The sequence below is a fragment of the Rhinoderma darwinii genome, chromosome 7 (assembly GCF_050947455.1).
Source record: "Rhinoderma darwinii isolate aRhiDar2 chromosome 7, aRhiDar2.hap1, whole genome shotgun sequence".
NCBI lineage: Eukaryota > Metazoa > Chordata > Amphibia > Anura > Rhinodermatidae > Rhinoderma > Rhinoderma darwinii.
In genome coordinates, this window is record NC_134693.1 from 72,227,929 (window position 1) to 72,254,155 (window position 26,227).

General features: G+C 43.4%; 1 protein-coding gene across 1 annotated transcript in view; it reads right to left on the reverse strand.

Annotated features, from left to right (window-relative positions):
• The window catches only part of CHADL (chondroadherin like), a 79,652-nt gene extending 67,176 nt beyond the window's left edge, over positions 1 to 12,476 (reverse strand). The window contains exon 1 of the mRNA XM_075832283.1: positions 12,445 to 12,476. The gene's annotated coding sequence lies outside the window, so the exon portion shown is untranslated. The remainder of the gene's footprint in view (positions 1 to 12,444) is intronic.
• Positions 12,477 to 26,227: the final 13,751 nt, after the last annotated feature.

A 26,227-nucleotide genomic window follows, 5' to 3' on the forward strand; every position in this document is an offset into this window, starting at 1 on the left:
CCACACAGCCCCCCTTGTAGATAGTGCCAGACACAGCCCGCTGCCCCTTTGTAAATAGCGCCACACTCCCTCCCTTTTAAATTGCGCCACACTCCCACCCCTTTTAAATAGCGCCACACTCCCACCCCTTGTACTTAGCGCCACACTGTGAACAGACCGGTGAGCAGTAGCCTACCGCTACCAATCTCTGCTCTGCCTGGTGTGACTTACCGGAGGAGCCGAGGAGGTCATTCGGCGCAGGCAGCGGCGGAGTTTCTTCTGACTAGGGTTGGTGACAGCTAGGGCCGGCCTTAGGTTGGATGGCGCCCTGTGCAGGACTCTCTATTGCCGCCCCCTACACAAACCAAAAATTAACCACATATATGGACACGCTGGAACATATACACTACCGTTCAAAAGTTTGGGGTCACCCAGACAATTTTGTGTTTTCCATGAAAACTCACACTTATATTTATCAAATGAGTTGCAAAATGACTAGAAAATATAGTCAAGACATTGACAAGGTTAGAAATAATGATTTGGGGTTGAGATCTGGTGACTGCGCTGGCCTCTCCATTACAGATAGAATACCAGCTGCCTACTTCTTCCCTAAATAGTTCTTGCATAATTTGGAGGTGTGCTTTGGGTCATTGTCCTGTTGTAGGATGAAATTGGCTCCAATCAAGCACTATCCACAGGGTATGGCATGGTGTTGCAAAATGGAGTGATAGCCTTCCTTATTCAAAATCCCTTTTACCTTGTACAAATCTCCCACTTTACAAGCACCAAAGCAACCCCAGACCATCACATTACCTCCACCATGCTTGACAGATGGCGTCAGGCACTCTTCCAGCATCTTTTCAGTTGTTCTGCATCTCACAAATGTTCTTCTGTGTGATCCAAACACCTCAAACTTCGATTCGTCTCTCCATAACACTTTTTTCCAATCTTCCTCTGTCCAATGTCTGTGTGCTTTTGCCCATATTAATCTTTTCCTTTTATTAGCCAGTCTCAGATATGGCTTTTTCTTTGCCACTCTGCCCTGAAGGCCAGCATCCCGGAGTCGCCTCTTCACTGTAGACGTTGACACTGGCATTTTGCGGGTACTATTTAATGAAGCTGCCAGTTGAGGACCTGTGAGGCGTCTATTTCTCAAATTAGAGACTCTAATGTACGTGTCTTGTTGCACAGTTGTGCAGCGGGGCCTCCCACTTCTCTTTCTACTCTGGTTAGAGCCTGTGTGTGCTGTCCTCTGAAGGGAGTAGTACACACTGTTTTAGGAAATCTTCAGTTTCTTGGCAATTTCTCGCATGGAATAGCCTTCATTTCTAAGAACAAGAATAGACTGTCGAGTTTCACATGAAAGCTCTCTTTTTCTAGCCATTTTGAGAGTTTAATCGAACCCACAAATGTAATGCTCCAGATTATCAACTAGCTCAAAGGAAGGTCAGTTTTATAGCTCCTCTAAACAGCAAAACTGTTTACAGCAGTGCTAACATAATTGCACAAGGGTTTTGAAGTGTTTTCTAATCATCCATTAGCCTTCTAACACAGTTAGCAAACACAATGTACCATTAGAACACTGGAGTGATGGTTGCTGGAAATGGGCCTCTATACACCTATGGAGATATTGCATTAAAAACCAGACGTTTGCAGCTAGAATAGTCATTTAGGACATTATCAATGTACAGAGTGTATTTCTGATTAATTTAATGTTATCTTCATTGAAAAAAACTGTGCTTTTCTTTCAAAAATAAGGACATTTCTAAGTGACCCTAAACTTTTGAACGGTAGTGTATACTGTACATACAAAAAGACAGATATTTAGACATACAGGCAAATATACATACACACATTCTGGAATACATACATACAGGTAAATATATAGACGTACAGACACATATACACACACACACCGGCATATAAATACACAGACAGGAACATATACAAATACATAAAAGGCACAAATATACAAGCACAAAGACACATTCACAAACAGACCCATATATACGCACACAGGCACATATGTACACAGCACAGATAATGTAGTAGATGTTACCTGCAGTCCTATGTAACACCACAGATAACACAGTGATAACTGTGAGTACAGATAATGTAGTAGTCAGGGGCGTAGCTAAAGGCTCATGGGCCCCGATGCAAAAGTTCTTATTGGGCCGCCACGCAAACTTATCATGCCCGACGGTCCGCAGCTTTCAGCTGCATCGCTGGGTCTCCTAAGTGACCCAACAATGCAGCACTAGCAGCCAGGGGCGTCACTAAGGACTTAAAGTGTCAGGGGAAATAGTCAAAATACATATGTGTCCACCCAAAAAAAAAATGTGTGTGTGTATAGGAGACAGCATAGCATATCTATAGCACTACGACCCTATCAACTATGGATAGGATTAGATACATTGGTTCAGCAGACAGTATCACACATGATAGGATTCGATACAGTGGCTGAGCAGACAGTATCACACATGATAGGATTAGATGCAGTGGCCCAGCAGACAGTATCACACATGATAGGATTAGATAAAATGGCTCAGCAAACAGTATCACACATGATTGGATTAGATATAGGGCCCAGCAGATAGTATCACACATGATAGGATTAGATACAGTGGCTCAGCAGACAGTATCACACATGATAGGATTAGATACAGTGGCTCAGCAGACAGTATCACACATGATAGGATTAGATACACAGCTCAGCAGACAGTATCACACATGATTGGATTAGATATAGGGTCCAGCAGACAGTATCACACATGATTGGATTAGATACATGGCCCAGCTCGCTGACATTGCGGCTCCAGCGCTGGACCCAGGAAAGGTAAGAATAATAATTTTGCTTCTTTATGTGTTACTGATTATTTTTGTGTGTTTGTGTTTTTTTAGAGGTTCGGTTGTTGGCCTTCGGATACGAGGACTTCAATGACGGAATTTTTTTATTCTCAATAAAATGGTTAATGAGGGTTGTGTTTTTTTATTTCAATAAAATATTTTTTCTATGTGCTTGTATCTTTTTAAACTTTATTATCACCGCCTTAGTAATGGCCGCTGGCTGATTGACAACCTCCATTACTAAGGTGGGGCTTAATGTTAGCCGGTGCAAAGGCCAACACTAACCCCCATTATTACCCCGGTACCCACCGCCACCAGGGGTACTGGGAAGAGCCGGGTACGAACCAGTACCCGACCATCTGTAGTGACAGGCAGGCACCGGGGTGGCCGCAGGCTGGTAGTATTAGGCTGGGGAAGGCCAAAGACAGTGGTACCTACCACCCTGGTAATGCTGCCTGCTGCTGCTGTGTTGTATCTGGCTGGTTATGAAAATTGGGGGGGGGGGGGGACCCGACATCGTTCTTTCCAATTATTATTATTATTTTTTTTTAAATGACGTGGGGTCCCCCCCATTTTTCATAACCAGCCAGATACAATAAAGCAGCAGCAGCCTAGCATCACCAGGGTGGGAAGGGCCACTGTTTTTGGCCTTTCCCGTGCTGATAATACCAGCCTGCGGCCACCCCAGTGCCCGACCATCCCTACAGATGGTCAGGTACTGGATGGTACCCGGCTCTTCCCAGCACCCCTGGTGGCGGTGGGTACCGGGGTAATAAAGGGGGTTAGTGTTAGCCTCTCCACCGACTAACACTAAGCCCCGCCTTAGCAACGGACGCTGTCAATCAGCCGGCGGCCATTACTAAGGCGGTAGTAATATAGTTTAAAAAAAAAACACAGACATACAAAAAATATTTTATTGAAATAAAAAAAAAACACACAACCCTCATTAACCATTTTATTGATAATAAAAAAAAGCCATCATCGAAGTAATCCTGGAATCTGACGTAGTCCAACGACCGAACATGTAAGAAAACACACAAAAAAAAACGATTAGTAACACATGTGTTAGGCTTAGATACAGGGCCCATGTGTGATACTGTCTGTGGGACCCTGTATCTAAGCCTACCACAAGGTAGGCTTAGATACAGGGTCCAGCAGACAGTAATCTTATACAGTATAAGATTACTGTGTGCTGGGGCCCTGTATCTAAACCTACCGTGTGGTAGGCTTATATACAGGGCCCATCAGACAGGATCACACATGGGCCATGTATCTAAGTCTACCATGTGATTGGCTTAGATACAGGGCCCAGCAGACAGGATCACACAATCTGTGATCCTGTCTCATGGGCCCTCTAAGCCTGCTACATCGTAGGCTTAAAGGGGTTGTCCAGTCCCTAAACACTGATGGCCTATCCTCAGGATAGGCCATCTATAGCTGATGTGTCGGGGTCCATCTCCCGGGACCCGCCAATCAGCTGTTTTGAAGGGGCCGCAGCACTCGTACGAGAGCTGCTTCCCCTTCATTTCACTACTCGCTCACACTGTGAATCGCCGACACCGATTCACAGTGTGACCTGAATGAAGTGACCGGAATGAAGGGGAGCAGCTCTCGTACGAGTGCTGCGGCCCCTTCAAAACAGCTGATTAGCTGTTCCCGGGAGTCGGACCGCGCCAGTCAGGGCTACTAATCTTACCTTCCTCTTCAGCCGCGGCAGAAGTTCTGTCCTCTCGATGCTGTGCGCGGCGCATAGCGCTGTGACGTCATGCGCTGCGCACAGCGTTTGACTTCAGGACCTCCGCTGCGATCCGGAACCAGGAAGGTAAGTACAGTCTGTTACTATAGTAACAGAGGCCCGCGGCCCGAGTTACTATAATAACTTTTTATTGATGTGGTGTGGGGGGCCCCCTGGCTTCGGGGCCCGGTCGGAATTGCGGCCGCTGCGAACCCTATAGCTACGCCAGTGGTAGTAGTGTTACCTGCAGTCCTATGTAACAACACAGAGATAACTCTCTAAATACAGATAGTAGTGTTACCTGCAGTCCTATGTAACACCACAGATAACACAGTGATAACTCTCTGAGTACAGATAATGTAGTAGCTGTTGCCTGCAGTCCTATGTAACACCACAGATAACACATTGTAGCAAAGCTGAGATTGTAATTTAGCACAATGTGTTATCTGTGGTGTTACATAGGACTGCAGGCAACAGCTACTACATTATCTGTAATCAGAGTTATCACTGTGTTATCTGTGATGTTTTATAGGACTGCAGGTAACACTACTATCTGTATTTAGAGAGTTATCACTGTGTTATCTGTGGTGTTACATAGGACTGCAGGTAACACTACTACATTATCTGTACTCAGAGAGATATCACTGTGTTATCTGTGGTGTTACATAGGACTGCAGGTAACACTACTACATTATCTGTACTCAGAGAGATATCACTGTGTCATTTGTGGTGTTACATAGGTCTGCAGGTAACATCTACTACATTATCTGTACTGTGTAGCAGAGCTGAGATTGTAATTTAGCACACAGCACAGATAATGTAGTAGATGTTACCTGCAGTCCTATGTAACACCACAGATAACACAGTGATAACTGTGAGTACAGATAATGTAGTAGTCAGGGGCGTAGCTAAAGGCTCATGGGCCCCGATGCAAAAGTTCTTATTGGGCCCCCCACGCAAACTTATCATGCCCGACGGTCCGCAGCTTTCAGCTGCATCGCTGGGTCTCCTAAGTGACCCAACAATGCAGCACTAGCAGCCAGGGGCGTCACTAAGGACTTAAAGTGTCAGGGGAAATAGTCAAAATACATATGTGTCCACCCAAAAAAAAAATGTGTGTGTGTATAGGAGACAGCATAGCATATCTATAGCACTACGACCCTATCAACTATGGATAGGATTAGATACATTGGCTCAGCAGACAGTATCACACATGATAGGATTAGATACAGTGGCTGAGCAGACAGTATCACACATGATAGGATTAGATGCAGTGGCCCAGCAGACAGTATCACACATGATAGGATTAGATAAAATGGCTCAGCAAACAGTATCACACATGATTGGATTAGATATAGGGCCCAGCAGATAGTATCACACATGATAGGATTAGATACAGTGGCTCAGCAGACAGTATCACACATGATAGGATTAGATACAGTGGCTCAGCAGACAGTATCACACATGATAGGATTAGATACACAGCTCAGCAGACAGTATCACACATGATTGGATTAGATATAGGGTCCAGCAGACAGTATCACACATGATTGGATTAGATACATGGCCCAGCTCGCTGACATTGCGGCTCCAGCGCTGGACCCAGGAAAGGTAAGAATAATAATTTTGCTTCTTTATGTGTTACTGATTATTTTTGTGTGTTTGTGTTTTTTTAGAGGTTCGGTTGTTGGCCTTCGGATACGAGGACTTCAATGACGGAATTTTTTTATTCTCAATAAAATGGTTAATGAGGGTTGTGTTTTTTTATTTCAATAAAATATTTTTTCTATGTGCTTGTATCTTTTTAAACTTTATTATCACCGCCTTAGTAATGGCCGCTGGCTGATTGACAACCTCCATTACTAAGGTGGGGCTTAATGTTAGCCGGTGCAAAGGCCAACACTAACCCCCATTATTACCCCGGTACCCACCGCCACCAGGGGTACTGGGAAGAGCCGGGTACGAACCAGTACCCGACCATCTGGAGTGACAGGCATGCACCGGGGTGGCCGCAGGCTGGTAGTATTAGGCTGGGGAAGGCCAAAGACAGTGGTACCTACCACCCTGGTAATGCTGCCTGCTGCTGCTGTGTTGTATCTGGCTGGTTATGAAAATTGGGGGGGGGGGACCCGACATCGTTCTTTCCAATTATTATTATTTTTTTTTTTTAAATGACGTGGGGTCCCCCCCATTTTTCATAACCAGCCAGATACAATAAAGCAGCAGCAGCCTAGCATCACCAGGGTGGGAAGGGCCACTGTTTTTGGCCTTTCCCGTGCTGATAATACCAGCCTGCGGCCACCCCAGTGCCCGACCATCCCTACAGATGGTCAGGTACTGGATGGTACCCGGCTCTTCCCAGCACCCCTGGTGGCGGTGGGTACCGGGGTAATAAAGGGGGTTAGTGTTAGCCTCTCCACCGACTAACACTAAGCCCCGCCTTAGCAACGGACGCTGTCAATCAGCCGGTGGCCATTACTAAGGCGGTAGTAATATAGTTTAAAAAAAAAACACAGACATACAAAAAATATTTTATTGAAATAAAAAAAACCCACACAACCCTCATTAACCATTTTATTGATAATAAAAAAAAGCCATCATCGAAGTAGTCCTGGAATCTGACGTAGTCCAACGACCAAACATGTAAGAAAACACACAAAAACAAACGATTAGTAACACATGTGTTAGGCTTAGATACAGGGCCCATGTGTGATACTGTCTGTGGGACCCTGTATCTAAGCCTACCACAAGGTAGGCTTAGATACAGGGTCCAGCAGACAGTAATCTTATACAGTATAAGATTACTGTGTGCTGGGGCCCTGTATCTAAACCTACCGTGTGGTAGGCTTATATACAGGGCCCATCAGACAGGATCACACATGGGCCATGTATCTAAGTCTACCATGTGATTGGCTTAGATACAGGGCCCAGCAGACAGGATCACACAATCTGTGATCCTGTCTCATGGGCCCTCTAAGCCTGCTACATCGTAGGCTTAAAGGCGTTGTCCAGTCCCTAAACACTGATGGCCTATCCTCAGGATAGGCCATCAATAGCTGATGTGTCGGGGTCCATCTCCCGGGACCCGCCAATCAGCTGTTTTGAAGGGGCCGCAGCACTCGTACGAGAGCTGCTTCCCCTTCATTTCACTACTCGCTCACACTGTGAATCGCCGACACCGATTCACAGTGTGACCTGAATGAAGTGACCGGAATGAAGGGGAGCAGCTCTCGTACGAGTGCTGCGGCCCCTTCAAAACAGCTGATTAGCTGTTCCCGGGAGTCGGACCGCGCCAGTCAGGGCTACTAATCTTACCTTCCTCTTCAGCCGCGGCAGAAGTTCTGTCCTCTCGATGCTGTGCGCGGCGCATAGCGCTGTGACGTCATGCGCTGCGCACAGCGTTTGACTTCAGGACCTCCGCTGCGATCCGGAACCAGGAAGGTAAGTACAGTCTGTTACTATAGTAACAGAGGCCCGCGGCCCTAGTTACTATAATAACTTTTTATTGATGTAGTGTTACCTGCAGTCCTATGTAACAACACAGAGATAACTCTCTAAATACAGATAGTAGTGTTACCTGCAGTCCTATGTAACACCACAGATAACACAGTGATAACTCTCTGAGTACAGATAATGTAGTAGCTGTTGCCTGCAGTCCTATGTAACACCACAGATAACACATTGTAGCAAAGCTGAGATTGTAATTTAGCACAATGTGTTATCTGTGGTGTTACATAGGACTGCAGGCAACAGCTACTACATTATCTGTAATCAGAGTTATCACTGTGTTATCTGTGATGTTTTATAGGACTGCAGGTAACACTACTATCTGTATTTAGAGAGTTATCACTGTGTTATCTGTGGTGTTACATAGGACTGCAGGTAACACTACTACATTATCTGTACTCAGAGAGATATCACTGTGTTATCTGTGGTGTTACATAGGACTGCAGGTAACACTACTACATTATCTGTACTCAGAGAGATATCACTGTGTCATTTGTGGTGTTACATAGGTCTGCAGGTAACATCTACTACATTATCTGTACTGTGTAGCAGAGCTGAGATTGTAATTTAGCACACAGTACAGATAATGTAGTAGATGTTCCCTGCAGTCCTATGTAACACCACAGATAACACAGTCATATCTCTCTGAGTACAGATAATGTAGTAGTGTTACCTGCAGTCCTATGTAACACCACAGATAACACAGTGATAAATCTCTCAGTACAGATAATGTAGTAGATGTAAGAGACAAACGCATGCAGAGACACAGACAGACAGACAGACAGACAGACACACACACACACACACACACACACACACACACACACACACAAACACACAAACACACACACACACACACACACACACTGTAACATATACACATACAAACACAGACACACATTACACACTACACACACACACTCACCATGTCTCCTTGCTGACAGGTCAGGACTGGCTGTGGGCGGAGCTTCCTCTCTGCTTCTCGGCAGAGCACAGAGCACAGGCAGATGCAGGGAGGCTGCAGCACCTGTCCCCTGACCTGAGTCATCTGACCTCATGTCACTGACGTGAGGTCAGGTGACTGGACTGGTCCACTCCCTGGCCGTCACAGACCCCAGTAAGAACGCCGTAATGTCCTGGCTCTTCCTAAACTGCTGCAGGTGTCCCACATACGGGGCGCCTGTCAGCAGCGATCAGCTTCTCTTCGGCGCCCCCCCTTCCCTATCCTACGGCTTGCGCCCGGGGCACATGCCCCGCCTGCCCCTCCTAGCTACGCCCCTGCTTTAAATTCCTGTGAAACACCTAAAGTGTTAATAAACTTTCTAAATGCTGTTTTGAATACTTTGAGGGGTCTAGTTTCTAAAATGTGGTGTTTTATGGGGGTTTCTAATATATAAGCCCCTCAAAGCCACTTCAGAACTGAACCTGTACCTAAAAAAAAGAGGCTTTTGAAATTTTATTCAAAATATAAGAAATTGCTGCTAAAGTTCTAAGTCGTGTAACGTCCTAGAAAAATAAAGTATGTTCAAAAAATGATGCCAACATAAAGTAGACATGGGAAATGTGAACTAGTCACTATTTTGTGTAATATTACGATCTGTCTTACAAGCAGATGCATTTTAATTCAGAAAAATTCAATTTTTTTCAAATTTTCTCTCAATTTTGCTGTTTTTCACAAATAAACACTGAATATATTGACCAAATTTGACCACTATACTAACATAAAGTCCAATGTGTCACGAGAAAACACTCTCAGAATCGCTTGGATAGGTTTAAGCATTCCGACATTATTACCACATAAAGTGAAATATTTCAGATTTAAAAAATGGGCTCTGAGCCTTAAGGCCCAAACTAGGCTGTGTCCTTAAGGGGTTAAGGGGTTACACACACACATATATATATATATATATGTGCAGTTAATACAAATGGACATGAATGGAGAGAAGTGTATGACGCTGATTGATCACGTCATACACTTCTCTTTACACTGCCACTTGGTCAAAAGTTAAAAAAACGGCTAATTGGGCATTAAGAAACGAATTAGCATAAATCTAAAATTGTTCATACAATGAAGGAAATAAGTATTTGATCCCTTGCTGATTTTGTAAGTTTGCCCACTGTCAAAGACATGAACAGTCTAGAATTTTTAGGCTAGGTTAATTTTACCAGTGAGAGATAGATTATATTTAAAAAAAAAAACAGAAAATCACATTGTCAAAATTATATATATTTATTTGCATTGTGCACAGAGAAATAAGTATTTGATCCCTTTGGCAAACAAGACTTAATACTTGGTGGCAAAACCCTTGTTGGCAAGCACAGCAGTCAGACATTTTTTGTAGTTGATGATGAGGTTTGCACACATGTTAGATGGAATTTTGGCCCACTCCTCTTTGCAGATCATCTGTAAATCATTAAGATTTCGAGGCTGCCGCTTGGCAACTCGGATCTTCAGCTCCCTCCATAAGTTTTTGATGGGATTAAGGTCTGGAGACTGGCTAGGCCACTCCATGACCTTAATGTGCTTCTTTTTGAGCCACTTCTTTGTTGCCTTGGCTGTATGTTTCGGGTCATTGTCGTGCTGGAAGACCCAGCCACGAGCCATTTTTAATGTCCTGGTGGAGGGAAGGAGGTTGTCACTCAGGATTTGATGGTACATGGCTCCATCCATTCTCCCATTGATGCGGTGAAGTAGTCCTGTGCCCTTAGCAGAGAAACACCCCCAAAACATAATGTTTACACCTCCATGCTTGACAGTGGGGACGGTGTTCTTTGGGTCATAGGCAGCATTTCTCTTCCTCCAAACACGGCGAGTTCAGTTAATGCCAAAGAGCTCAATTTTAGTCTCATCTGACCACAGCACCTTCTCCCAATCACTCTCAGAATCATCCAGATGTTCATTTGCAAACATCAGACGGGCCTGTACATGTGCCTTCTTGAGCAGGGGGACTGCAGGATTTTAATCCATTACGGCGTAATGTGTTACCAATGGTTTTCTTGGTGACTGTGGTCCCAGCTGCCTTGAGATCATTAACAAGTTCCCCCCGTGTAGTTTTCGGCTGAGCTCTCACCTTCCTCAGGATCAAGGATACCCCACGAGGTGAGATTTTGCATGGAGCCCCAGATCGATGTCGATTGACAGTCATTTTGTATGTCTTCCATTTTCTTACTATTGCACCAACAGTTGTCTCCTTCTCACCCAGCGTCTTACTTATGGTTTTGTAGCCCATTCCAGCCTTGTGCAGGTCTATGATCTTGTCCCTGACATCCTTAGAAAGCTCTTTGGTCTTGCCCATGTTGTAGAGGTTAGAGTCAGACTGATTAATTGAGTCTGTGGACAGGAGTCTTTTATACAGGTGACCATGTAAGACAGCTGTCTTTAATGTAGGCACCAAGTTGATTTGGAGCGTGTAACTGGTCTGGAGGAGGCTGAACTCTTAATGGTTGGTAGGGGATGAAATACTTATTTCTCTGTGCACAATGCAAATAAATATATATAATTTTGACTATGTGATTTTCTGTTTTTTTTCTTATATAATCTATCTCTCACTGGTAACCTAGCCTAAAAATTCTAGACTGTTCATGACTTTGACAGTGGGCAAACTTACAAAATCAGCAAGGGATCAAATACTTTTTTCCTTCACTGTAACTTGCCCAAAAATTATCATTTTTAAAAATAAAAAACACTGCTGTTATCTACATTACAGCGCCGATCACATCATGTAGGAGATAGGGCACTTATAATTTGGGGACAGAGCCTCTTTAAAATAATAGGCTTAACAAATCTGCTTAAAAAACGACTGGTTTTCAGATGCTGATTTTTCTCGCATTTTTCTGCTTCACACATAAGCCGAGTGAACATGACCTTATACCTGTCTTCCCATAAGGATCCACTCCTGGATTTGGTTAAAAATACAACTAAAAGTATGCATCAAAGCCTGTATCAAATATTGCGCCAAAGTGTCCTAAAGGTACAGAAATCATTGATCTCCAGCACAAATAATGCCCCCATAACACGGTGCCCTACTAACAGAGCTGCTACTTCACTTCATGAATAAAAAGCTATTCAGCAAGGGTTGCAGAGGAAATGAGCAGGCTGAAAGATGAGCCTGTAGTTCAGCTCCTCACACATTCCTTATACTTTTGACTACCGCAAACAGGGAAACTCAACATTCTCCAACAGGATATTAATCCCTCTTAAACACTCTAAATTATACAATGAATTTGACATGCAAATATGTAATAAATCAAACTTAAAACAGTCGTCCCAATTGTGACCCACATTTCTATACGTCTTCCCCTGTTCTCAAGTAGAAACCAGAATACAAGTTATTTAGTCAATTTCTGGATTAGTAAATAGAAAGAGAATGACTCACTGGGAATAGGATTGTAGCAGGTACAGACGGTCTCTTGTACCCAAGAAGTGATGTTTAGGTGGCAAGGAGGAGCAATAAAAGGTGGAGCTGAAGGGATGGAGAAGAGGAGGGGGCTGTGTCAGATGCCACATACCTACAAAATACCTCAGTTCCGTTATATAGGAATTGCTTAGTACACAGTATACAGATGTTAAACTGGAAATAAAGATTATTTGCATCATACTCTTCATCTATTTCATCCATTTAGTTTGCAATTTAGAAATGTAGAAGATGTAGCGTATAAACTTGTATTTATCCCTTCCCTCCTCAGGCATTTTTCGGATTTTCACTTTTGTTTTTTCCTCCCCACCTTCCAAAAGCTATAATTCTTTTTTCCATCGATATAGCCATATGAGGGCTTGTTTTTTTTGCGGGACAAGTTGTAGTTTTTCATAGCACCATTTATTGTACGGCATAATGTACTCGGAAGCTGAAAAAACATTATTTGTGGTGTGAACTGGGCAAAAACAGCCATTTTTTGGGGGTTTTGTTTTTACAGCATTCAGCAGGTGGTAAAAATTACATATTCACCAAATTCTACAGGTTGATACGATTAGGGTGATACCAAATTTACATGTTTTGTTTTATGTTTTACCACTTTAAAAAAAATAAAACTATTTGCCAAATTAAAAAAATCTTTTGTGTCTCCATGTTCTGATAGTCATAACTTTTTCATTTTACCATCAATTTAGCGATGTGAGGGCTTAAATTTTGCAGGGCGAGCTGTAGTTTTCATTGATATCATTTTGGGATATATGTGACTTTTTGATCACTTTTTATTTAATTTTTTTTAGCGCTAAGGTGACCAAAAAATAGCAAATTGCGTGTTCTATATATATATTTTTTACGCCATTCACCGAGCGGGTTAAACAATGCTATATTGTGATAGCTCAGACTTTTATAGACGCAGCGATACCAATTATGTTAACTTTTATTTTTTATTAACATTGATTTAGGGAAAAAGATTTGAAAAGGGGAGTTGTTTGAGCTTTTAATACTTTTTTTTGGAACATAAAAAAAACTTTATTTAACAGTTTTTTTTACATTTTTATTAGTCCCCCTAGGAGACTTGAAGCAGCGATCGTTGGATCGCTGGCATGATATACTGCAATACTAGTGAATTGCAGTATATCGTGATTCTGACACTCTCCTTTGAAGCCCTGCTGGAAGCAGAGCTTCAAAGGAGTACAAAGATGGCAGACCTGGGGGCCTTTATTAGGCCGACAGGCTGCCATAACAACCATTGTAACCGGCCGATTGTCCCACGGGGGGGGGGGGGCGTGATGGCTTGATTCTGACACTTTAATTTCCGAAGTCGCTATTGACCACGGCATTTAAGGTGTTAAACGGGAGGAATCAAAGTGATCTTTGATATCGCCCGTTGCAGTTAGGTGTCGGCTGTGTATGGTGCGCGCTCAGCCCGTGAGCGCGCTCCATATTTCTCCTTAACCCTTATCACGTACAGTTACGTGATAATGCATTGAGGGTTTAAATAGGTTTTCCGACTTGATGAAAATAAACTGTGTAATGAAAACATTTACCAATTTCTAATATACTTTGTGTTTCAATTCCTCACCATTTTTACGATTTCTGCTTGCTATTTTCCGTTTACAAAAAAAACCTGTGCACAGAGAATACTATGGCCCTGTTCGCATGGAGTTTTTGACGCTGATATTGAAGAGGAATCCCGGTCGGAATCAGAACCAAAAAACGGCCGAAATAATTTCAATAGGAGGCAATTTTTTCCCCCATGGTGGCTTTTAGCCAAGAGTCGCAATAAAGCTTAACCCCTTAACGCTCAGTGACGTACTATTCCGTCATGGAAACCGCCCTGTTCGCGCTCCATGACGGAATAGTACGTCACGGGAGTAACGGCCATTTCGGCCGTTCTCTCGACACATACAGGAGCTGTGACAGCTGCTGTCTCGTACAGCAGCTGCCGCAGCTCCTGCAGCGAGGACCGATCGCTGATTAACCCCTTAAAAGCCGCGTTCAATAGAGATCGCGGCTTTTTAGGGGTTAAGCTACAATCGATTGTAACTATGGCAACCGGACACCAAACAATGGCGTCCGGCTATGCCATCGACGGAAGCCTAGTGGGTCCTGACAAAGTCAGGACCCACTATGCTTGCTGTCAGTGAGTAGCTGACAGTTCTAATACACTGCACTACGCATGTAGTGCAGTGTATTAGAATAGCGATCAGGGCCTCCTGCCCCCAAGTCCCCTAGTGGGACAAAGTAATAAAGTAAAAAAAAAGTAAAAAAAAGATGTGTAAAAATAAGAAAATAAAAGTTTTAAAAGTAATAAAAGTAAAAATCCCCTTTTTTCCCTTATCAGTTCTTTATTATTAATAAAAATAGATAAATAAACAAATAAACTATACATAATTGGTATCGCCGCGTCCGTAACGGCCTGAACTACAAAATTATTTCATTATTTATCCCGCATGGTGAACGCCCTAAAAGAAAATAATAATAAACCGTACCAGAATCACAATTGTTTGGTCACTTCACCTCCCAAAAAATTGAATAAAAAGAGATCAAAAAGTCGCATATACCTAAAAATGGTACGGATCGAAACTACAGTTTGTTACGCAAAAAATAAGTCCTCGCACGGCTTAATTGATGGAAAAATAAAAAAGTTCTGGCTCTTAGAATAAGGTAACACAAAAAGTGAATGATTTTTTACAAAACTTATTTTATTGTGCAAACGCCATAAGACATAAAAAAACTATAAACATATGGTATCGCCATAAACGTATCGCCCCGCAGAATAAAGTGAGCATGTCATTTATAGCGCACGGTGAACGCTGTAAGAAAAATAGAATAAAAAACCAATAGTAGAATTGCTGTTTTTTAGTCACCACGCCACCTAAAAATAGAATAAAAACTGATCAAAAAGCTGCATGCACCCCAAGAAAACTACAATGAATTGCTCAAGGGGTCTAGTTTCCAAAATGGGGTCACTTTTGGGGTGTTTCCACTATTTTGGCACCACAAGACCTCTTCAAACCGGACATGGTGCCTAATAAAAAAGAGGCCTCAAAATCCACTAGGTGCTCCTTTTGCTTCGGAGGCCGGTGCTTCAGTCCATTACCGCACTAGGGCCACATGTGGGATATTTCTCAAAACTGCAGAACCTGGGCAATAAGTATTAAGTTGCGTTTCTCTGGTAAAACCTTTTGTGTTATAGAAAAAAATGGTATAAAAAGGATTTTCTGACAAAAATAAATATGTAAATTTCACCTCCACCTCCACCTAAAGAGTTCATAAATTTTCTATATGCTGTTGTGAATACTTTGAGGGGTCTAGTTTTTAAAATGGGGTGTTTCATAGGGGTTTCTAATATATAGGCCCCTCAAAGCAACTACAGAACTGAACTGGAACCTAAAAAATAAATAAAAACGAGGCAATACCTCGCTTCTCCTAATGAGCATTGCCTACTCCAAGACGACCCCAGTTTTGACCTTTTGTACCTGCCGGGTAGGAGGGCAAGGTATGATGTGAATATGTATAAGCTGTGAGAGTGCATCAGGGTATACCTACAAATTTAGGATATATGAATGGAAGGACACCAGTATTCAGCCCCCAGAATGCCCCCCCTTACTGGGAGTTAATGCAAAAATTGTGTGGCATTTGGTGCACCCGCTACTGGACCAGGGTTACCAACTCTACCTGGATAATTTTTATACCAGCGTCCCACTCTTCAAGTGCCTCGCTTCCAGAAGTCCTGCGGCATGCGGCACTACTAGAAGAAATCTGAGAGGCCTCCCTAAGACTCTCGTTGGGCAAACAAGAAGGGGTGAGAGCAGGGCACAATCTAGCAGCAATATATTGTGTGTCAAGTACAAGGAAAAGAGAGATGCCACACCAGTACCCATGTACCTGTACGAGGTACCAGTACAGAGACCCCCAAACCAGACTGCATCCTGGACTACAATAGGTACATGGGAGGGGTGGACTTGTCAGATCAAGTCCTGAAGGCCTGCAGCACCATGCGGTGTGGTATAAGAAGTTGGCCGGGCACATCATACAGATGGCATTGTACAATGCGTACGTGCTACGTCGATGTGCAGGCCAGACGGGAACTTTCCTGGAATTTCAAGAGGTGATTATCAAGAAACTAATTTTTAGTTTCCAGTACTTCTGGAAGCGGGGCCACACGCATCGTACCAGGGCAACACTTTCCAGGAGAAGTTCCCCAAACTGGCAAGAAAGGAAAAAGTCAAAAGAGGTACAAAGTCTGCTATAAGAGGGGGATAAGGGAGGACACAATATATCAATGTGACACGTGTCCCGAAAAACTAAGGCTCCGTATTAAAGAGTGCTTCAAAATGTATCATAAATCACTTGATTTTTAATCTACCCCAGTTTTACTTACCCTGATGCACTCCGCACATCTTATCCCCCTCATCTTTCCCTTCTGAGCCCTGCTGTGTGCCCAGGCAGCTGATAACAGCCACATTGAGGGTATTGCCATACCCAGGTGAACCCACATTACAGTTTATGGGGTGCATGTCTCCGGTAAAAATGCTCACTACACCTCTAGATGAATACCTTAAAGGGTGTAGTTTTTAAAACGGGGTTACTTCTTGGGGGTTTCAACTGCACTGGTACCTCAGGGGCTTCTGCATACATGACTTTGCACCAGAAAATCCCCAGTAGACCAAATGGTGGTCCTTTCCTTCTGAGCCCTCCCATGGGCCCAAACGTCAGTTTGTCACCACAAATTGGGCATTGCCGCACTCAGGACAAATTGGGCAACAAAATTGGGTATTTTATTTCTTGTGAAAATAAGACATTTTCAGCCAAAACTACATATTATTGGAAAAAAATAATTTTGTTTGAATTCCCAGCCTAATTCAAATAAGTTATTTGAAAAAACTATGGGGTCAGAATGGTCACAACACCAATAAATGTAAGTCGATGTAGCTACTTACCTGCAAATGCTGATGCTGCTGCAGAATCAACTGTAGCCTCTGGTGCCGACACGATGCAGGACCTGTGAGTGACGTCACAGATCTGCACTGCCAGAAGCTGGGCGTTGTGAAGAGAAGTGGATGACACTTCTATACACAACGCCCAGCTAGTAATAGTAGTAAACACGCCCCGATGTACGCACATAATACACGCCCAGTTGTACTTTTACTTTAAACACACCCACTTGGACTTTTGCAAGCCTCATTTGCATAAATACGAAAATGGTCATAACTTGGCCAAAAATGCTCGTTTTTTAAAAATAAAAACGTTACTGTAATCTACATTGCATCGCCTATCTGCTGCAATAGCAGATAGGGGCTGCAAAATATGGTGACAGAGCCTCTTTAAGGCCAAAACAAGGCTGCGTCCTTAAGGGGATAAAGGGTTCAGTATAAGCCATAAATCTCTGATAGGGGTGGTTCCACATCTGGCATGCCTTCCTATCAAGAGAATGTAGATCTTTTGCTCCCCATTTGGCAGTCCAGAGAGAAGTAGTTTAGTTTATAAGAGTTGTGGAAACAGCAGAGTGTTTCACAACTGCCATTTTCACAAACTACAATAGAAAGAGCTGCCACGGCCACTTTCCACCTCATCTTGTCCTCTCTGGAGTGGGTGCGGGAGAGAATTTCCAACCCTTGTAGGGGACTATACGTTGTCCTACTGAATATTTTGTATATCTTGTATGTTGGTCTATGTATTATGCACTGTATTTTAACTCCTTCCTGCATTTGACCATAACTGTCCTGCCATTTTACCTATGCCTTCACAGGAGCCGTGCCAGCGCCATCCCAGCTGACATGCCAGTGCAACTGCAAATGTAAAAAAAAATGTTTTCGAAAAATAAATAAGGTTTAAAGTAATAAAAAAAGACTTGTCGTTTACCTCATCAAGTCCTTTATTATTGTAAAAAAAAATGTAAAAAAAGTATACATAATTGGTATTGCTGCGTTCGTAACAGCCTGAACTATAAAAATATTATAGTATTTTTATCCACACGGTGAAAACTGTAAAAAAAAAATATTGAAATAACAATGCCAGCTGTTTTTTGGCCACCTTGCCTCCCAAAAAATGGAATAAAACGTGATCATAAAGTTGCATGTACTTCAAAATCGTACCAATAAAAACTACAGCCTATCCCACAAAAAAACAAGCCTTCACACTGCTTTCTGGACAGAAAAATAAAAAAGTTATCACTCTGAGATATGGTGATACAGAAAATATATGATTTACTTTTGAAAAAAATAGATTTTATTGTGCAAACACTGCAAAACAGAAAAAAAAAAATCTAAATTTGGTACCACTGTAATCGCATAAACTGAAGTTAATATGTCATGTTTACACTGTAAAAAAAAGAATAATATAACTACCAGAATTGCTGTTTTTTGGTTAACTCGCCTCCCAAAAAATAGAATTTAAAAAAGCCATCAAAAAGTTGCATGCACCCCAAAATTGTATCAATAAAAACCACAGATTATCACACGAAAAAAAAATCTCTGACACATCTCCCATGTTGACAGAAAAATAAAAAGTTAATAAAGGTAACGTTAAAGTTAATGTAGTTTAGGGCGGATTTACATGAACGTACGTCGAACGTCGCACGGACGTCGCACGGACCTATGCTAGTCTATGGGGCAGTGCAGACTGTCAGTGATTTTTGCGCAGCGTGAGTCCGCTGCGTAAAACTCACGACAGGTCCTATATTTCTGCGTTTTTCGCGGATCACGCACTCATTGAAGTAAATGGGTGAGTGAAAATCACCCGCACCACACGGACGAACTTCCGTAGGACGTGCATGATTCGGGCAACAGCAGTCAAAAGTATGTATGCAAATAGAAAAGCACCATGTGCTTTTCTGTTTACAAACATCCAGAGTGTCATAATGATGGTGGCTGCGCGAAAATTACGCAGCCGCGCATCCTATGTGATGACTCACGGAGCTGTTAAGTGCGTTTTGCGCACGCTCATGTAAATCCGCCCTTATGGTGAACACTGTAGAAAAAAAGAAAAAAAATAGCAGTGGCAGAATTGCTATTTTTTGGTCTCCTCGTCTCCCAAAAAATGGAATAAAAATCTCATGTACCACAAAATGGTACCAATAAAACAACAGCTTGTCCAACAAAAAAACAAGCCCTTACACAGCCAATGTCGAAGGAATAATAAAAAGTTATGACTTTACGCAATGATGCAAAGTGATGGCCATGGCTAATTTACCAAAAACCCGTCATTATTTGCTAGACCCCACAGTTGGACCCTGAAGATGAAGCAGATAAGGCCTTGTGCTGCTTATGAGGCTAGTCAAGAAGTCAAAGATAAGGCAATACTGGAGTGCGAATATTTTGTACAATATCCCGGATTTACAATATAGCCATGTCCCATGGTACATACTAGTGGCACTGAACATCGTGCAGATGATATTGTACAAAGCTTACGTGCTATCCCAATGTGCAGGCCTGATGGGAACATTCCTTCAGTTTCAAGAAGTGGTTATCGAAGCCCTAATATTTGAGAACCTGGAAGGGGAGGCCCTAAGCACATCTTCACCAAAATATCATCATCTCCGCTGTAGGCGAGGCCATCTGAATTTTACCATGGCACTCAGCGAAGTTCCCCAAATTGCAAACAAGTATCCAAAAAAAGGTGTCAAGTGTGTTCCAAAATGGAGATAAGAAAGGACACATCTATCAGTGCAAAATCTGCCACGAAAAACCTGGACTGCATATAGGATTGGTTCAAAGCATACCACACATCCATGGATTATTCATTTTATTATTTATTTACCCCAATTATTCTAACACCTTATTATGTGCTGATATACTCCGCAAAGCTTACACATGCCCCCACAATATGAGCTAAAATACTAGTAAAAACTCCAAACAGAAATACTTACAAGCAAAATCCGCACTCCAAAAGCCAAATGGCAAGACTTCACAGCATGGCTGTGTGCCCAAACAAAACAAAACTGTTTATGACCACATTTGATGTATTACTCTACTTGGGAAAACTGGCTTAATAATCACATATTGGGCACTGAAATTACATATCTGTAGAAAAATGGCAATTTTCAATCTGCAGCATCCATTAAGCACTAATTTCTGGAAAACACCTGTGGGGTCCAAATGCTCACTACACCCCTAGATGAATGCCTTGAGGGGTGTAGTTTTTAAAATTTTGTGACTTCTTTGGGGTTTCTTTTATTATTTTACCTCACAGCCTTTGAAATTTTGGGTAATGCTCCATCATATCTACAGGCAAAAGATTAGGGCCAAATGTAGAGTGTTTTTAAAATCATAAAAAATGGCATAAAAATTAGAGAGCTCTCTTTTCACAATGGCACAAGCTGGGCACGGGCACAGCATATTGGACAATGAAATGGCATGTCTATGAAAAAATTTACATTTTCACGTAGCAACATCCATTGTGCACTAATTTTTACAAAACACCTTTGGGGTCAAAATGCCTTAAGGTGTGTAGTTTCCTTGAGGTGTCTAGTTTCCAAAATGGGATTACTTCTCAGGGGTTTCTACTGTACTGGTCACACTGCGCAATGCAACATGGTGTCCAAAAAACTTGTAAAATCTGTATTTCGCAAACCAAATTGCTTCCCTTTAGAGACTTATCATATCTCCAAACAGGAGTTTATGACCACATATGGGTTATTGCCTTACTTGGGAGGAATTGTGCCCAAATGGTGTGGCTTTTTTTTGTATTCCTTGTAAAAATGAAAAATTATGAGCTAAGATATATGCCTTACAACTTTTGGGGTGTTTTTTCTCCTGAATTGCACGTGTAAATGAAAAATGTGGAGCTAAAACGACATATTATTGGGGAAAAAAATGTGTTTTCATTTTCACGGCCCAATTCTAATAAATTCTATGAAACACCGGTAGAGTCAAAATGTTCACTACACCCCTAGATAAATTCCTTGAGAGGTGTAGTTTCCAAAATGGGGTCTTTTTCAGGGAGCTTCTTATGTTTTGACAACTCAAGGCCTCTTCAAACATTACATGGTGCCTGGAAGACATAACAATAAAAAGAAGCCCCCAAAATCAACTAGGTGCTCCTTAATTTCTGAGGCCTCTGTTACAGTCATGTAGCGTACTAGGGCCACATATGGGACATTTCTGAACACTGCTGGATCTAGCTAATAAATATTTAGTTGTAAAATCTGTATTTCGCAAACCAAATTGCTTCCCTTTAGAGACTTATCATATCTCCAAACAGGAGTTTATGACCACATATGGGTTATTGCCTTACTTGGGAGGAATTGTGCCCAAATGGTGTGGCTTTTTTTTTTGTATTCCTTGTAAAAATGAAAAATTATGAGCTAAAATATATGCCTTACAACTTTTGGGGTGTTTTTTCTCCTGAATTGCACGTGTAAATGAAAAATTTGGAGCTAAAACTACATATTATTGGGGAAAAAAATGTGTTTTCATTTTCACGGCCCAATTCTAATAAATTCTATGAAACACCGGTAGAGTCAAAATGTTCACTACACCCCTAGATAAATTCCTTGAGAGGTGTAGTTTCCAATATGGGGTCTTTTTCAGGGAGCTTCTTATGTTTTGACACCTCAAAGCCTCTTCAAACATTACATGGTGCCTGGAAGACATAACAATAAAAAGAAGCCCCCAAAATAAACTAGGTGCTCCTTAATTTCTGAGGCCTCTGTTACAGTCATGTAGCATACTAGGGCCACATATGGGACATTTCTGAACACTGCTGGATCTAGCTAATAAATATTTAGTTGTGTTTTTATGTTAACACCTGTTATGTTGCTGAAATAAATGGATTCAAATTGAATATCTGCATAAAAAATTTAATTTGTAAAGTTCACTTCCACTTTGCTTTAATTCCTGTGAAACACCTTTTACGTTGGGCGTCACCAAGGGAGACTACTCTGGGGGTAGCGACCTGGGGTTCCCTTGCAGCGAGGTCCCAATTCCTGTACAGGGGTTGACGGGTGAAGACCAGGAGTCCTATTAGACTCCACTCCCCGTTTTAGCCCCACGTCAAATCCCTTGATGACAAGGTGGGTTCAGACCGCCATCTGCTTACCTAGGATAGATAATCCCACAGGCTCTGTGTCAACATGTATCATCCAAGACCTGCTCTAATTACTATGGCCAGTGCAGCGAAGAGTGAACGGAAGTGCTGTGTCTATGTTGGGGGCTGTACAGAATTCCATTGTAAACCGCAGGTTTGTGCACTCCTGATCTAGGCAATGCTGATGCACATGCAGATACTTTAACCATGAGCGATGTGGTCAAATTATCATATCACGTGAGCATGTGCTGATGAGGGCACATGGATGGCCTTCACCGGCTGCCATATTGTTGTTACCATCAGCAATTGCGAAAAGTGAAGCTTAGGAGAGCAGCTAGAAAATGCTGGTCCCTATACTAACCTTTTGAATGGGCCATCTGTCCGCTGAGCATTTACCAGCTCCATGTAAAAGTTAGGTTGACGGTACATGTTCTGGCTATGTTGCTGTTAAAAAGACAACTTCTATGAAAACTCCTAGCATTACCTGATAAGTGATGACAGCAGACTGGTACAATGGTAACACAGACAGCTTCATTTATTATTAACTAATTAATTCAGGGGGGGCGTGGCTAGCGGGCAAGATGGCCAGACGTGTGTGAGCTGCTCTCCAGGGGACCGCTGAACACTCCTGAAACATTCTGACTTGACGGCATGCTTTGGTGATCGGCAGCAGCCGGAACCGAACCATCATAACCCTGGCTACCTCCAGTCCAAAGCGGTAACATCTGCCTTCACCGGAACCCGAAGAACCATCGAGTGCTGAGAGAGCCGCGTGCGCATGCGGCCTAGCTGATCTCCCTGACCGCCGACTGCACCAAGACGCGCCGGCTACATATATAGCACGCCAGCAGTACTATACCAGCCGAGGCCCGGAATACCTGACGTTCCTGAAAGGACATCGCTACTGGAGGAGGTAGGAAAGAGTAAGGCCTCATTCACACGGCAGGGTTTCCCGGCCGGGTGCCGGCCGTTCATAAATCGGCCGGCACCCGGCTGAATTAGGAATGATAGACCCCTAATGGGGCTATTCACACGACCGTCAAAAAATAGGACATGCTCTATCTTTGCCCGGGCACCCGGCCGCCCGGCTCCCATAGAAGTCTATGGGGCCGGGTATTACACGGCCATCACCGGAATGTGTTCCGAGTGATGGCCGGGTTTCCCGGCGCTTGCGCTCTATCTCCTCCTCACAGCGCAGAGTGCATGTGAGGAGGAGGAGTTGATGCCATTCTGACGAATGGCATCGCTGTACACTGTGTTGCAGGGCCGGGGTGTACAGCAGGTGGAGGGAGCGCTGCGCTGGCTCCCTTCCCCTGCTTGTTAAAAGCACCCTGGCTCGGCGACACCTTCGATGGCGCCGCTAGTAGCAGCAGCTGCTGCTGCGGCTGCTACTACTGCAGCGACGAGCAAGGAGGTATCTCCCCGCTCTGCTATGTGCTAGTCGCACTTTAGCTCCTTGAAGGAGCGGAATCCCCGTGTTTTCGGGGATTCCGCTCCTGGACAGAGCGCTTGATGTCTCTGTCCATATCTGGGCAGTGACATCAGGGGAAACTCCTGAAGCGGAATCCCCGAACACATGGGGATTCCCCTTCAGGAGCTACCGCTGATGTCACTGTCCGGATCTGCCCGGCCCGGCACGGATGCATAACTTTATGCAAACCGGCCGGGCAAAATGGCCGATTTTACCGGCCGACACTCGGGCTCGGGAACGACCCGGTCGTGTGAATCCCGCCTTACATCACAGACTCCCACCTTATTAACGGCCCTGAGGCCTGCACGACGCAGCCGGGCCTTCTGAGAGAGGCACCCAGGCCCCTGCACAGTACCGAGAGGTAACCCCAGCTTATACCCTTCCTAACTACTGACACTCTGCAGTCTGCCAGGACTGGTACAAGAAGGAGAACACAGTACATAGTACATAGTTCTGAAATCCTGCTATTACTCTCCGAGGCCATCCTACATTGTCAGAGGCAACAACCTCAGTCACACGCTTCCATCTGCTAAACAGGGCCCCATCCCCTACCCCGCTGCGTTTGGAACAACTCGATATTACACATAAAGACATGCACAAATCTAAACTTCAGCCCACTATGGATAGGCTGAAAGAATATGCTCATACAGATACTGACGACTCTGTCGCCACTCCACGTGCCACACGCTCCACACAAGGAAAGGCGAAAGAAGGCGACTCTCACAGGGATATCACCGAACCTGAGACAGATCCTGAACCCACTTTACGCCAGGTTTCTGCGCAATTATTGGCGACCATTAATACCTGTAAAACCTCATTGACAGGCAAAATCGATGAGATAAAGATAGATGTCACGTTATTGCGTCAAGACATACAAAATCTGAGAGGGCGTATTGGCGATATGGAAGATAGGGTCTCTCGGACAGAAGATAAACTCCATCCAGTGCTATCCACACTGTCCTCAGCCGCTCGTAAAATAGAAGCTAACCACTCTAAAATGGACGACCTGGAAAATAGAATGTGACGTAACAATCTACGCATCATTGGTCTCCCTGAAAAAGCCGAAGGACAGACTCCTGAAACCTTTGCTGACACATGGCTCAAAGCTACATTAGGAGATACTTCCTTCTCATCCTGCTTTATCGTTGAGCGAGCACACAGAGTCCCAGCGAAACCTCCTCCCCCAGGTGCAAGTCCTCGACCATTTCTGGCTAGACTGCTGAATTATAGGGATCGAGATACAGTTCTCCGACTGGCTCGCCTAAAGGGACCACTGAAACACGACAACGCCACCGTTTCCATATTTCCCGATTTTTCAGCGGAATTACAGAAGCAACGAGCCACCTTCATAGAGGTGAAGAAGAAGTTTAGAGACCGTGGCATTCTATACTCGATGTCTTATCCAGCTCGCCTCCGAATTGTGGCGGACGGGAAAGTGATCTTTCTACATACTCCGGGAGAGGCGTCCGAATGGCTCCAGATGCATCCACCTCGACCTTGATTTGGACGCTGGGTGATATAATACTTATATGAGGGTACTGTGGGGGGAGATATCTGATATCTGATAGATATATCCACATAATTAGATGGGAGTTATACAATTCTAAATTTATTGTAACATACCTTTATATCCACTAGGTGTCATACTTGATCTATAGCCTGTGGAATGATACTTGACCCCTTGGTATTAAGGTTCCAGGCGGCTCTCGCCAGGTGTGCTAGTCACATGTCTGACAAACTATAGTCAGGCATTCCCCATTTATTTAATATCTAACCCTAATGTTACATCTTCATAGGGTCATTTTGTTTCTGTTTTTATTGTTCTTCAGTAATACCCTGATCTGGTATTATGTTTTAATGTTACTAGCCTATGTCGCAAGTCCTTTCCATAATCTCGGGGACCAGGTCCCTGTCTATCATATATACATTTACTGTTTCCACTACTTGTTATGGCTCAAACTCTAAGGTGTGTGTCGTGGAATGTGCGTGGTTTGGGTACCCCCCATAAACGTGCATCTGTATTTTCTCATCTGAAGCGCTCTAATCCCCAGGTTATTGGTCTGCAGGAGACCCACCTCACCTCTGACAGGTCAGAATTAAAAAAAAAAAAACTGGATTCAGTGGTCCTGCCACTCGTACCATACCTCCTACTCCAGGGGGGTATCTGTCCTTATTCATAGATCCTTGAGATGGAATCCCATTCAAACCCGTAGAGACCCTGAGGGAAGATTTGTGTTTATATATGCT